Consider the following 13,086-nt stretch of genomic DNA (forward strand, 5'->3'; position numbering starts at 1 on the left):
TATTTTTCATTCCCCTCTTACAACCTTCATTACCGAACCCTCATCTAATGATTTTAGCTCCTCCGAGATCAAACTGAGTCAAGAGATTTCAGAATCAGCAAAGAGATCTATTAATTTAGCTTTTAAAAAAAGTTTATATGTGACAGAGAGAAAGAGAGTGAGCATGAGTAGGGGGAGAGGCAGAGAAAGAGAAAGAGAGAAACAGACTTCCTGTTGAGGAGGGACCCGGACTTGGAGCTCAATCCCATTGTGACCTGAGTTGAAGGCAGATGCTTAACTGACTGAGCCACCCTGGCGTCCCTGACTTAGCCTTTTTAAATTTGTATTTCTCTCTTGGCTAAGTCACATACATTTTTAAAATGCTACCTCTTTTAAGAGTATATAGATTCTTTCAAGGTCAATTAATGGAGAGTATTCTGACCTTTTTTTTTCTTTTTTCTTTCTTTCTTTTTTTATTTTTCCTCCCCTGGACTTTCTAACCACTTTCTAACATAGCTATTGTATTCTCCAACTGACTTTTGTCATACTCCCTCAGCTTTGATACAGTAGTGATTTTTTTACCAATGCTAATACCAGAAGATGGTTCTCTTGGGTAATATCTGACCATGACAACTGAAACTGAGTTGCCTTTCATTGAATAAAGTGTGGAAACTCAACCCCTTGCCCACTACCTCAGAAAGCAACTGGTCCTCTTTATGATTTTATTGTCACTTAGAGATATTCAAGTCAGCATCTGCTGAAGGTGTCAATCTCTACGACTCTCCTCCAAACGTCAGAGGGTTCTTGTTAATTCTCTCAAGAATCTCTCAACTTCCTATTCCAATAGTTACATGGCCTAGACATCTGTCATGAATTCAAGTAGACAGTGAGATGTTTATTTTTCTTCTTATAACCATCAAAATTTGTATTACTGCTTCTTTAGACTCCCTTTCAATTGGCTTGAATTATGGGAGATAGTCTTTTTTTTTCCTCCATAATTTAGAGAGAGAGGAAAAACCACTAGAGTGGTTATGGGTTTTGGAATTCTTTTTAAAGAAACTCTTCCTCTAATAAATCACTAGTATTCTCTCATATAGGCTATTGAGGTTGATGATCCCTGGACCATTTAGCTACCTCTTAGTAAGTCCTTTGAGTATGTGGCTCTGTTTCTTAGAAAGTGGGAACATAAATCATTAATCATGTCTTGCTTTGAACCTTTAATTGAAATTCTTAGAGAATAGGAAAAGCCCCTTTTATACTCCATTCCATTTGAAAGACATATAACACAGTCAAGAAGCGTCAATTACACCAGGCACATCTGTCTTCTCGAAGAAGACTAGGTCATGAAAATGTGCCATCTTGCATCAGGAAGTTGTATATAGGAGAAAGTGGACCTTGATGCTACTGTGTAACTTACTTTTGTGATTGTGTGTGTGTGATTGTTAGATAATCTCTTAAAGGGCTGGTAACTTAGGCATCAAAACTCTATTCATTAATAATACATAAGTTTTTTGCCTCTCAAACAATATTGACCAGTTTTCAAGAACCCTTTTCTAAACAGTGCTAGAAGTAAAATGAAAATATTTGTAACTCCTCACTTCACATTAGGCTGCTGAGTTTAAGAAGAGTGAGATAATTCTTATAAAAAAAATTACTCATTTTCTTTGCCCCTTAAAGTAGTATTGATGAAGAACATAACTCTGATGTGGCCTGCCATCATGAAATGATTGTCATTTCAATTTTTTATGTGTCTATTCTCAGAGGATTGTCATAATCTCAAAAAAAATGAGCATTAGCGGTGTTATAAATCCAAATGGAAATTGTTTTCAGTTTTATATAGAAGATGATAATCAGATTATAAATTCTGACCTCAACCTTAACCATGTGATAACTCAGTCCCTTTGACCTTGGTTCCCTTTGTGCTATTTCAACTAAGAATTCAGACTACATATGTCTTCATGATTAAAAAACTGAAGAACGCTATAGCAATGGAAATTTGTATATGTGAGATAAAAAATTTATTTTATCATATTATGTTTTTAAAAGTAGCTTTTTTCCTCATGGGGTGATCATATATTTTATATATTTTTGTAATCATAGTGTGTGGTTAATACTGCTCCTAACTCACTGACTGAAGTTTCCAAATGTTTTATACACAGTAACCAAAAATAGAAGTTTAGCCCAGTCTATGAAAATATTTCTATTTTTCCTGTTACCTTAAAAAATGTCTTTTTAGGGCAGTCCGGGTGGCTCAGCAGTTTAGTGCCGCCTTCAGCCCAGGGCCTGATCCTGGAGACCTGAGATCAAGTCCGATGTCGGGTTCCCTACATGGAGCCTGCTTCTCCCTCTGCCTGTGTATCTGCCTCTCTCTCTCTGTGTCTCTCATGAATAAATACATAAAATCTTAAAAAAAAATGTCTTTCTAAAAAAATATTTTTCCCCCTTTGCTACTAATATATAGTTGATGTATCAGTGACTTCTGTTGATTGAGGAGTAAGGATCAGTGGCCTGTAATTAGTAGATTAATAGTGGAAAGGAGAGAATTGCTTGGATTTAATTTGAATTTAATCTAAATTTTTTTATGTATATAAGTATATAGGTTACATTTCTAATTTCTATAATAATAAAATCTCATACAACTATCCAAATGATTGATATGGATGAAATATAATAGAAAATCAGATACAGCAGCTTCACCTTTTTAAAGGAATTCTTTACTTTTCCCACATTTTCGTTTTTTTAATAGCATGCACTTAAGCACCTATTAGCATTTCTATTATCCACACTTGTTTCAGTACATTCGTATTACATCGACTTTGCTAAATTTCATTTCACACTAAGCTTGAGTTTTTCATATAGAAATTTAGTTCACAACTATCATATTTCAGTTTGGTTACAGTAAACCCTAAATGTTAAAAAGAATTGCTGAGTTTTTATTTTATGGTTCCATGCTCCCAATTTGTGCTCTTAGAACTTCTGAGCTGCTTAGATTTCACAGGTCATTAGCATCATCATGAAAGCTCCTGCCACTGGCTCTATCAAAGAGACATTTAATTAGTCAGAGATATTGAGGCTTTAAAACTTTGTCGTGCACATGTCTATGACTACTTGGAATAATTTTTTTTATAGGAGGCACCTCTTCTGTAGAGGAATAGAACAAATATGGACACAGAATTCATTGTTCAAATGGAGAAAATGCCATAGAAAAGAATTCATTATTGTTTTTATAGAAATCCAGTATTATATGTCACAGTGAGTTTTTTTTTAATATTGTGAATTTACACTTGCTAGTTGGAAGATTATCAATTTTAACAATTCATTCTCTGTACCTTTTGAAATAATCTCATCATTTCCGTGTGTACTAGATTCATTTTAGAGTATTTTCTCAATCTGCACTTTCCTAACTTTCAACAAAACTCTCTGCTCTATGAATTGCACTCTGGCAATTAAGTTTGTGCTATGAGATTTGCCCCCTGTCACAGTCGATTTGCCCAGATATCTGGTTGAAGTCAGGCCAATCCTAAACTTCTTATCTTGAATTTGGAATTGGTTCAGAGAAATTTCAGTTAGTCTCTGTAATGCCCTTAAACTGGTAAGTGTAACAAAACTTGGTTGAGATGACTTATTTGGCTGCGGGCATGCTAATCTTATCTATGTACCCAGGGAAAAGAGTGAAGCACGTATGTTGTAAAATACAGGCCAAAGAGACCATGTAGCTCAGAATTAAAGAGAGCCATCTCATTTTCTCATTTAAGAGCTCCTCATTCCTGTCACTAGTGAGATATAACTCTGCTTCCTGTATTGGCTTTCACATGGATAATCCAAAATGCTGACGATAAATTTTTTCCTCTCCACCCACTCTTTCTTTAATTGGAGTAAGTTTCTAATGTTTTCATTCAAAAGAGCTTTGACTACACCCTCATGGCTCAGTATAGAATGGTCAGTTTATTAATCAGGGTCAATATAAGAGAACAATACTTGTAATGACAAGGACAGAGTTTACTTAGAAATAGACAATATTAGAGCTGAAAGGGACTCAGAGATCATCTAATGAAACTATCTTTTTTTCATCTCCTCACACACAAGCAAGAAATTAAATCACAGAGGTACTAAATTAACTTCTTTTTCTTTCTTCATGCAATTATTTTTATCTCACCTTGGCTATAGACTAATATTTAATAATTTTCATAGAATAAGATAAAATATTTATCTTCTTTGAAAACTAATAGAAATAACCTTTTTCATCTTGATTACATAGCTAATTTGCAGCTTGATTTTACATGTTATTTACCTCTTTTGAATAACCATGGCCTTGATTATAAAATAAAAATATTAGTACCATTTCACAAATGGGGCGGGGCTGTGGTGAAGACAATGTGAATTGCTTATCAAAGGGTAATATATAGTATGGTTACACAGTTATGACCAATGGAGTGATAGAAGGCAGGCAGAATTGAAAATTAAGTCCTTACAGCAATCCAAGAAAGGAAAGCAAAGGAAAATAAAACTCTTTGTACCTCAGTTAGATCAGATCAAAGTTGACAAATAAATGTGAATATACTACATGTACCAGGAGGACAATATCAGTCTAGCAAAATCTGTAGAGATTTAAATATATAAAAATATGTATAAAATATATATATATATATATATATATATATATATATATATATAATTTAATTTTCCCACATGCTACCTTGAATCTCTGAAACCTGACAGTTGTTGAATTCATCAGAGGTCATGGCAAAAGTTGCTGTTTTTCTTAAATGAGAATGAAGAAATATAATGAAGGTTAGAACCACATGAAATAAAAAGCAAAACAAAATTTAAATGAAGGAAAGAAAAAGAGCTGCTATTGATATTTCTCTTTTGTCCCCCATAAGGGAAAAGAAAGAGATATAAAAGTGAATAAGATGACCCACACCCAACATTCCTCATATGCCATTTCAAATCTTTAGGTTGTTACTGCATACTCGGGCTGGCTTGATGTTTACTTTGACTAGATTCACATAGGTGCGATCTGATACAGTTCTTGTTTACTGCCTTTGAGCCTCTCTGAGATCTTAGCATGGAATGTGTAAGGAACCATTTCTTCCTCAGGCATGAGCAATCCAGCCAGGGTGTTAATGCTACCTATGAAAAGACTACTCTTGACAAAGGCAGGATAAGAGTAAAAGATTTCTTTTTGTTCCCATGATAACTAGTTCTGATAACCACCGCATTAGGCTGTTAAACAAGATCCCAGGGGATTGAGCCCTGGTGGTAGATAGAAATGGCCAATTTAATAATGTACTCTATTATTGGCTTTTCCTCCTTTTCTGTATTGCTGCCTTTATGCCTCACTTGAGCATATGGGATAACTTCCAAATGAAGTATTTTCAATAAGCTGTAGTTTCAGGCTCAACTTTCAGGGAAACCTAGACTGAGAAAGTTAGTACCTAAGAATAGACCTAGGAAGCAGACAGTCCCATCGTAATTGTGGGACTGAATCATTTGTCCATTAGAGGAAAACTATGACCCCATTGCTACCTGTAATAAAGATAAAGACAGTCCCTAGTAAACACTATCACAGTTACAGAGACTCTCATCTGGTGGGTTGAGGTAATATACATAGAAACTGAAGTGTAGGTTATGAGGTAGTTATAGCACTTGAACAGTGAGAAGAAATACTAATTATAAGAATGGGTTAATTAGAAGGCTTTGTTAACTGCTTAATAAGTTTTGGAAAAGAAAATAAGTTTGGATCAGCCAACTATCAACCCAAGGCATGCTGTGAAACTCATGGGGCCTTTATGAATGCATTTAAGAGACCAGCAGGGATAATCAGGGTGAGAGTCTAATTGTAAAAGCAGGAAGATGTGAAAAGTGCTGGAATTACAGCTTTGGCAGGTCACTTATATTAGACTTAGGATTCTTATATTTAAAAAATGGGACATTACAGACTGGAATGAGACAGAGAGGTTGGTGGACATCTACATTTTCACCACCTACCACTAAGAAAGAGAGCATATTGTGGGATGCCTAGAGCTGGAAGGAAACATATCCTACATTTGAGAATACTACTCGGATCCATTTTAGAGGACTCCACAGGCTGCAAATATTGATTGGAACTAAGACTATGAGAAATTTGGGAAAAAAACAAACAAACAAGTTATGGTACAAGTGTCTTGACAACTCAGCCATAAGATCCAGCAAAGCTGAAACAGCTAAAGTAAAAGTGGCAAATAAGTATATAGTGTGGAGTCTCTGGTAGCCCAGTAGGAAATTCTCAGCAAAATTTCCTAAGGTTTTGGAGGAGGACCATCATGCTGCCAAAACTTTTTTCTACTTATTTATTTATTTTTACTTTTTTCTATTTTTAAAAAAAGAGCTCCTGACATGTTGTTGAGTGAACATAGAACTGTTCATCCTGACCTTGTATAATCAGGTCTATTTAGTCATAAGGTCCAAGAGGCACAACAGCTAACCATTCCATAGTAGAAGTGAATGTTAAAGTACAGGCAAGAACACGATCACAAGGCACATATATATTATCTAAAATTATAGCACTTTCATGGCACTGTCTTCTATGGTACACTGTCTTTCATGAATATCAGATCCATGTGTAATATAAGGGATCTTTCACAAGAGAACCATAAAATACCCTAAATACAGGCTCAGACACAAAAAATTCACTTCTGAGTTCTAGATCATGGAAAAAATATCAAATATGAAAAATCATCTCAGTGTTATTTGAAATCATGGGACATTTAAATTTTGACATATGTATGCTATAGGGTGATGTAATCAATTTAAAATTTCATGATTAAAAATGTATTTAAGAATATATATAATTAGGGCAGCCCGGGTGGCTCAGTGGTTTAGTGCTACCTTTAGCACAGGGCCTGATCCTGGAGACCTGGGATCAAGTCCCATGCCAGTCTCCTTGTATGGAGTCCGCTTTTCCCTCTGCCTGTGTCTCTGCCTCTCTCTCTCTCTCTTTTTTCTCTGCGTGTGTCTCTCATGAATAAATAAAATTTTTTAAAAAGAATATGTATAATTAAAGAATTATAAAATTAAAACCAAATTAAAAATAACCTATGCTAAGAAAATTCGGAAACTCATGTTCTAAAATATCGATTGTGATTGTGCAAGAGAGATATACCTGAGTTGTATTTTTCATACTTCTAGTTTTTGTTTTATGCAAATTGTATAGATATCATGATAAAAAAACAAGTGCTGAAAAAATACAGTTAATAATATCTGTCACTAGAAAGGGAGAAATAGGCATAATCAGTCCATAAATTACTATTTGTTTAAGCCCTATCTGACTGTTAATGGAAACAGATCCATAATATTAAGCCCTAGTCCATGAGTGGCCAGCCTTTCTTTTCTGGAATAACTATAAAAAGCTGTTAAATTTATTCCTTTAAGAATTTATTTTTAAAAAGAATTCTGCTGAACTGCCATCTGAGTTTACAAGAGAAGCCCTGAATTGCTTGAATAACAATTGATCTGGTTTGTATGATAATTCTGAGAGGCGAAAGTAGTAGGCCATCAGTATTGAAGTTGCAAAAGAAACTATAACATTAATATGAGCACAAAACAAGAGATTTAAGAAATAAGAAGTTCATAACTTAAAAGAATTAAGCACTAAAGCACCATCAAAGAGAAAGAAAGACTGGGATTCTGGGCACCATAAATGAATTAAGGAGATAATACAGCAAATTAATTAAGTATATGGCTCTTGTATAAAATGACCTGGGTTCAGCTCTGACACTTCATGTGTTTAAATGGGAAAGTTTAACTGTTCTGAGCCTTGGTCTTTTTATTTATTTGCAAAATTATGGTTAAGCGTAGTACTTGGCTCAAGAAACTATTTTCAACTATTTTCAAGATTAAACAAAAGAAAAAATTTGTGCCACTGCCTGGTGTAGTTAATGATCAGTAAATTTTAGCTGCTTTTAAAGATTTGTTTGGGTAGTATATCCAACTAAGATAAATCCTGCTACCTGAATGCCTCTCTTCAGGCCTGAGTATGAATTACCCTTGATGGTTGGAGGTAGGCTCAAGACTCAAGGCTCAAGACTATATTACTTCCTTCTTATGTCAGAATCTCAGAAATTTTGATTGAGTACTAATTCTCAAAAAACAAAGTTTAATCTGTACACACACGTCTTTCATATGTCCTCATAATGAATTAAACTGTATGTTGGGAAACATTCTTACAAAAATAGCTAATACAATTCTGTAAATAAAGAATGAGGATAAAGCAAAGATAAGGTTTCAATTATGTTGTTAAATTTCAGTTTCAGTAATAAGGTCTTAGGAAAAAAAAGTGGGTATTCAATGTTTGATAAATTAATGGGTAGGTGAATAAATGAATGAATGAGTGAATGATTAAATGAATTAAGTAAGTGATTGGGGGGAAAGCAGTGCAGTGTGAATGCATCCTAAGTTATATTCAACTGAGAAAAGAGTAGTGATTAATCTGTTGTTACAAATATATGGTTTATGAGCTCTTATTAAAAGATAAAGTACTAACCATGGCCATAGCCATAATACTTATGAATTCGTCTCAGAAAAATCCATTTCTCAGAGCAAAATACAACAAATGTATATAGACTCTGTGCTACTACAAGAAGTCTACAGAACTTCAAAAGCTTCCTGCCCCAAAAGCAACAAAAGGTTTCCTCACACAAAGCAAATATGTCCAGCTTGATAATAAGGTCATGAGCCTAACCCACTGAGCCACAAAATCTGAAGAAGAAACTCCTTAACAGTATCAGTATCCTTTTGAGTCAATGGCTGATATAACAAGATATGATGGAAAATGTCACATTGTTGAGATCATCTACTGAGTCACCTCTCAAATATTAGTTGACTTGTGGTCACACTGGATTAACCCAGATGAGAAGAAAGTGTGTTTTCCCCTTTTCTTTAAAGAATATTATATCATCAATAATAAAATGGATAATCCTGTAGCAGTTTTCAACAAGAAATTCTCATATGGAGCTCCAAGTCACCTGTCCTCAACAAATTACCTAGAAAACCATCCAAACATCCTGAAAATCTACGAATTCGGCCTGAGATTTAAAGAGAGACCAGCCGGAACGCTACAGAGAGAAGAGTTCGAGCTTCTATCAAGGTAGGAAGACGGGGAAAAAAGAAATAAAGAAACAAAAGGCCTCCAAGGGGGAGGGGCCCCGCGAGGAGCCAGGCTGAGGCCGGGGCGAGTGTCCCCAGGACAGGAGAGCCCCGTCCCGGAGGAGCAGGAGCTGCACCAACCTTCCCCGCGGAAAGGCCTCCCGGGGAATTGGAGCAGGATCCCCAGAAAGGCGGGGATGCCCTCGGGCTCCCTGGGACAGTAACAGAGGAACTGCGCCCCGGGAGATGCGCCGAGCTCCCTAAGGGCTGCAGCGCTCGGCGGGACCCGGAGCAGCTCGGAGGGGCTCGGGCGGCGGCTCCGCAGAGGGGGCTGCGCGGCTCCGGGAACAGCTTGGCGGCGGCGGCTCGGGCAGAGGAAGAAGCTCCGCGGAGGGGGCGGCGCGGCTCCGGGAACAGCTCGGAGGGGCTCGGGTGGCGGCTCCGCGGAGGGGGCTGCGGGGCGGGAGCGCGAATCCAACAGCGCAGGCTCCGGAACACAGGGCGCCGGGACACAGCCCAGGATCCGGCCTCCCCCCAGGGACAGGCAGCGGCCGGGAGGGCTCAGGACAGCAAGGACGCTCCTGCCCGGAGCTAAGCAGATCAGCAGCCCCGCCCGGGAGCCCCCAGGCCCTGCAGACGGAGAGCCCCGGAGCTACTGCGGGAGCTGACTCCAGGGTCCCAGAGCTGCCCCCGCCACTGTGGCTTCCTCCCGGGGCCTCACGGGGTGAACGACCCCCACTGAGCCCTGCACCAGGCAGGGGCAGAGCAGCTCCCACAAGTGCTTACACCTGAGAATCAGCACAGCAGGCCCCTCCCCCAGAAGACCAGCGACACGGACCAGTTCCAGGGGAAGTCAAGGGACTTAAAGTATACAGAATCGGAAGATACTCCCCCGTGTTTTTTTGTTTTTGTTTTTGTTTTTTTTTTTGTTTTGTTTTGTGCTTTTTATTTCTCTCTTTCTTCTTGATTTCTGATTGCTTCCCCCACCCCCCCTTTTTTTCTTTTTTCTCCTTTCTTTCTTTTTCTTTCTTTTTCTTCTCTTTTTCCCCTTTTTTTTTCTTCTTTCTCTTTTTTCTTTTTCTCTTTTCTTTCCTTCTCTCTCTTTTTCTCCTTTTCCCAATACAACTTGTTTTTGGCCACTCTGCACTGAGCAAAATGACTAGAAGGAAAACCTCACCTCAAAAAAAAGAATCAGAAACAGCCCACTCTCCCACAGAGTTACAAAATATGGATTACAATTCAATGTCAGAAAGCCAATTCAGAAGCACTATTTTACAGCTACTGGTGGCTCTAGAAAAAACCATAAAGGACTCAAGAGACTTCATGACTGCAGAATTTAGATCCAATCAGGCAGAAATTAAAAATCGATTAAATGAGATGCAATCCAAGCTAGAAGTCCTAACGACGAGGGTTAACGAGGTGGAAGAACGAGTGAGTGACATAGAAGACAAGTTGATGGCAAAGAGGGAAACTGAGGAAAAAAGAGACAAGCAATTAAAAGATCATGAGGATAGATTAAGGGAAATAAATGACAGCCTGAGGAAGAAAAACTTACGTTTAATTGGGGTTCCTGAGGGTGCCGAAAGGGCCAGAGGGCCAGAATATGTATTTGAACAAATCCTAGCTGAAAACTTTCCTAATCTGGGAAGGGAAACAGGCATTCAGATCCAGGAAATAGAGAGATCCCCCCCTAAAATCAACAAAAACCGTTCAACACCTCGACATTTAATAGTGAAGCTTGCAAATTCCAAAGAAAAGGAGAAGATCCTTAAAGCAGCAAGAGAAAAAAAGTCCCTGACTTTTATGGGGAGGAATATTAGGGTAACAGCAGACCTCTCCACAGAGACCTGGCAGGCCAGAAAGGGCTGGCAGGATATATTCAGGGTCCTAAATGAAAAGAACATGCAACCAAGAATACTTTACCCAGCAAGGCTTTCATTCAAAATGGAAGGAGAGATAAAGAGCTTCCAAGACAGGCAGGAACTGAAAGAATATGTAACCTCCAAACCAGCTCTGCAAGAAATTTTAAGGGGGACTCTTAAAATTCCCCTTTAAGAAGAAGTTCAGTGGAACAATCCACAAAAACAAGGACTGAATAGATATGATGACTAAACTCATATTTATCAATAGTAACTCTGAACGTGAACGGGCTTAATGACCCCATCAAAAGGCGCAAGGTTTCAGACTGGATAAAAAAGCAGGACCCATCTATTTGCTGTCTACAAGAGACTCATTTTAGACAGAAGGACACCTACAACCTGAAAATAAAAGGTTGGAGAACCATTTACCATTCAAATGGTCCTCAAAAGAAAGCAGGGGTTGCCATCCTTATATCAGATAAATTAAAATTTACCCCAAAGACTATAGTGAGAGATGAAGAGGGACACTATCTCATACTCAAAGGATCTATCCAACAAGAGGACTTAACACTCCTCAATATATATGCCCCGAATGTGGGAGCTGCCAAATATTTAAACCAATTAGTAACCAAACTCAAGAAATACCTTGATAATAATACACTTATACTTGGTGACTTCAATCTAGCTCTTTCTACCCTGGATAGGTCTTCTAAGCACAACATCTCCAAAGAAACGAGAGCTTTAAATGATACACTGGACCAGATGGATTTCACAGATATCTACAGAACTTTACATCCAAACTCAACTGAATACACATTCTTCTCAAGTGCACATGGAACTTTCTCCAGAATAGACCACATACTGGGTCACAAATCGGGTCTGAACCGATACCAAAAGATCGGGATAGTCCCCTGTATATTCTCAGACCATAATGCCTTGAAATTAGAACTTAATCACAACAAGAAGTATGGAAGGACCACAAACACGTGGAGGTTAAGGACCATCCTGCTGAAAGATGAAAAGGTCAACCAGGAAATTAAGAAACAATTAAAAAGATTCATGGAAACTAATGAGAATGAAGATACAACTGTTCAAAATCTTTGGGATGCAGCAAAAGCAGTCCTGAGGGGGAAATACATTGCAATACAAGCATCCATTCAAAAACTGGAAAGATCTCAAATTCAAAAGCTCACCTTACACATAAAGGAACTAGAGAAAAAGCAACAAATAGACCCCACCCCCAGCAGAAGAAGACAGTTAATTAAAATTCGAGCAGAACTCAATGATATCGAGACCAAAAGAACTGTGGAACAGATCAACAGAACCAGGAGTTGGTTCTTTGAAAGAATTAATAAGATAGATAAACCATTAGCAAACCTTATTAAAAAGAAGAGAGAGAAGACTCAAATTAATAAAATCATGAATGAGAAAGATCACTATCAACACCAAGGAAATACAAACGATTTTAAAAACATATTATGAACAGCTGTACGCCAATAAATTAGGCAATCTAGAAGAAATGGACGCATTCCTGGAAAGCCACAAACTACCAAAACTGGAGCAGGAAGAAATAGAAAACCTGAACAGGCCAATAACCAGGGAGGAAATTGAAGCAGTCATCAAAAACCTCCCAAGACACAAGAGTCCAGGGCCAGATGGCTTCCCAGGGGAATTCTATCAAACGTTTAAAGAAGAAATCATACCTATTCTACTAAAGCTGTTTGGAAAGATAGAAAGAGATGGAGTACTTCCAAATTCGTTCTATGAGGCCAGCATCACCTTAATTCCAAAACCAGACAAAGACCCCACCAAAAAGGAGAATTACAGACCAATATCCCTGATGAACATGGATGCAAAAATTCTCAACAAGATACTAGCCAATAGGATGCAACAACACATTAAGAAAATTATCCACCATGACCAAGTAGGATTTATCCCCGGGACACAAGGCTGGTTCAACACTCGTAAAACCATCAATGTGATTCATCATATCAGCAAGAGAAAAACCAAGAACCATATGATACTCTCATTAGATGCAGAGAAAGCATTTGACAAAATACAGCATCCATTCCTGATCAAAACACTTCAGAGTGTTGGGATAGAGGGAACTTTCCTCGACATC

The sequence above is a fragment of the Vulpes vulpes genome, chromosome 14 (assembly GCF_048418805.1).
Source record: "Vulpes vulpes isolate BD-2025 chromosome 14, VulVul3, whole genome shotgun sequence".
Classification (NCBI taxonomy): Eukaryota; Metazoa; Chordata; class Mammalia; order Carnivora; family Canidae; genus Vulpes; species Vulpes vulpes.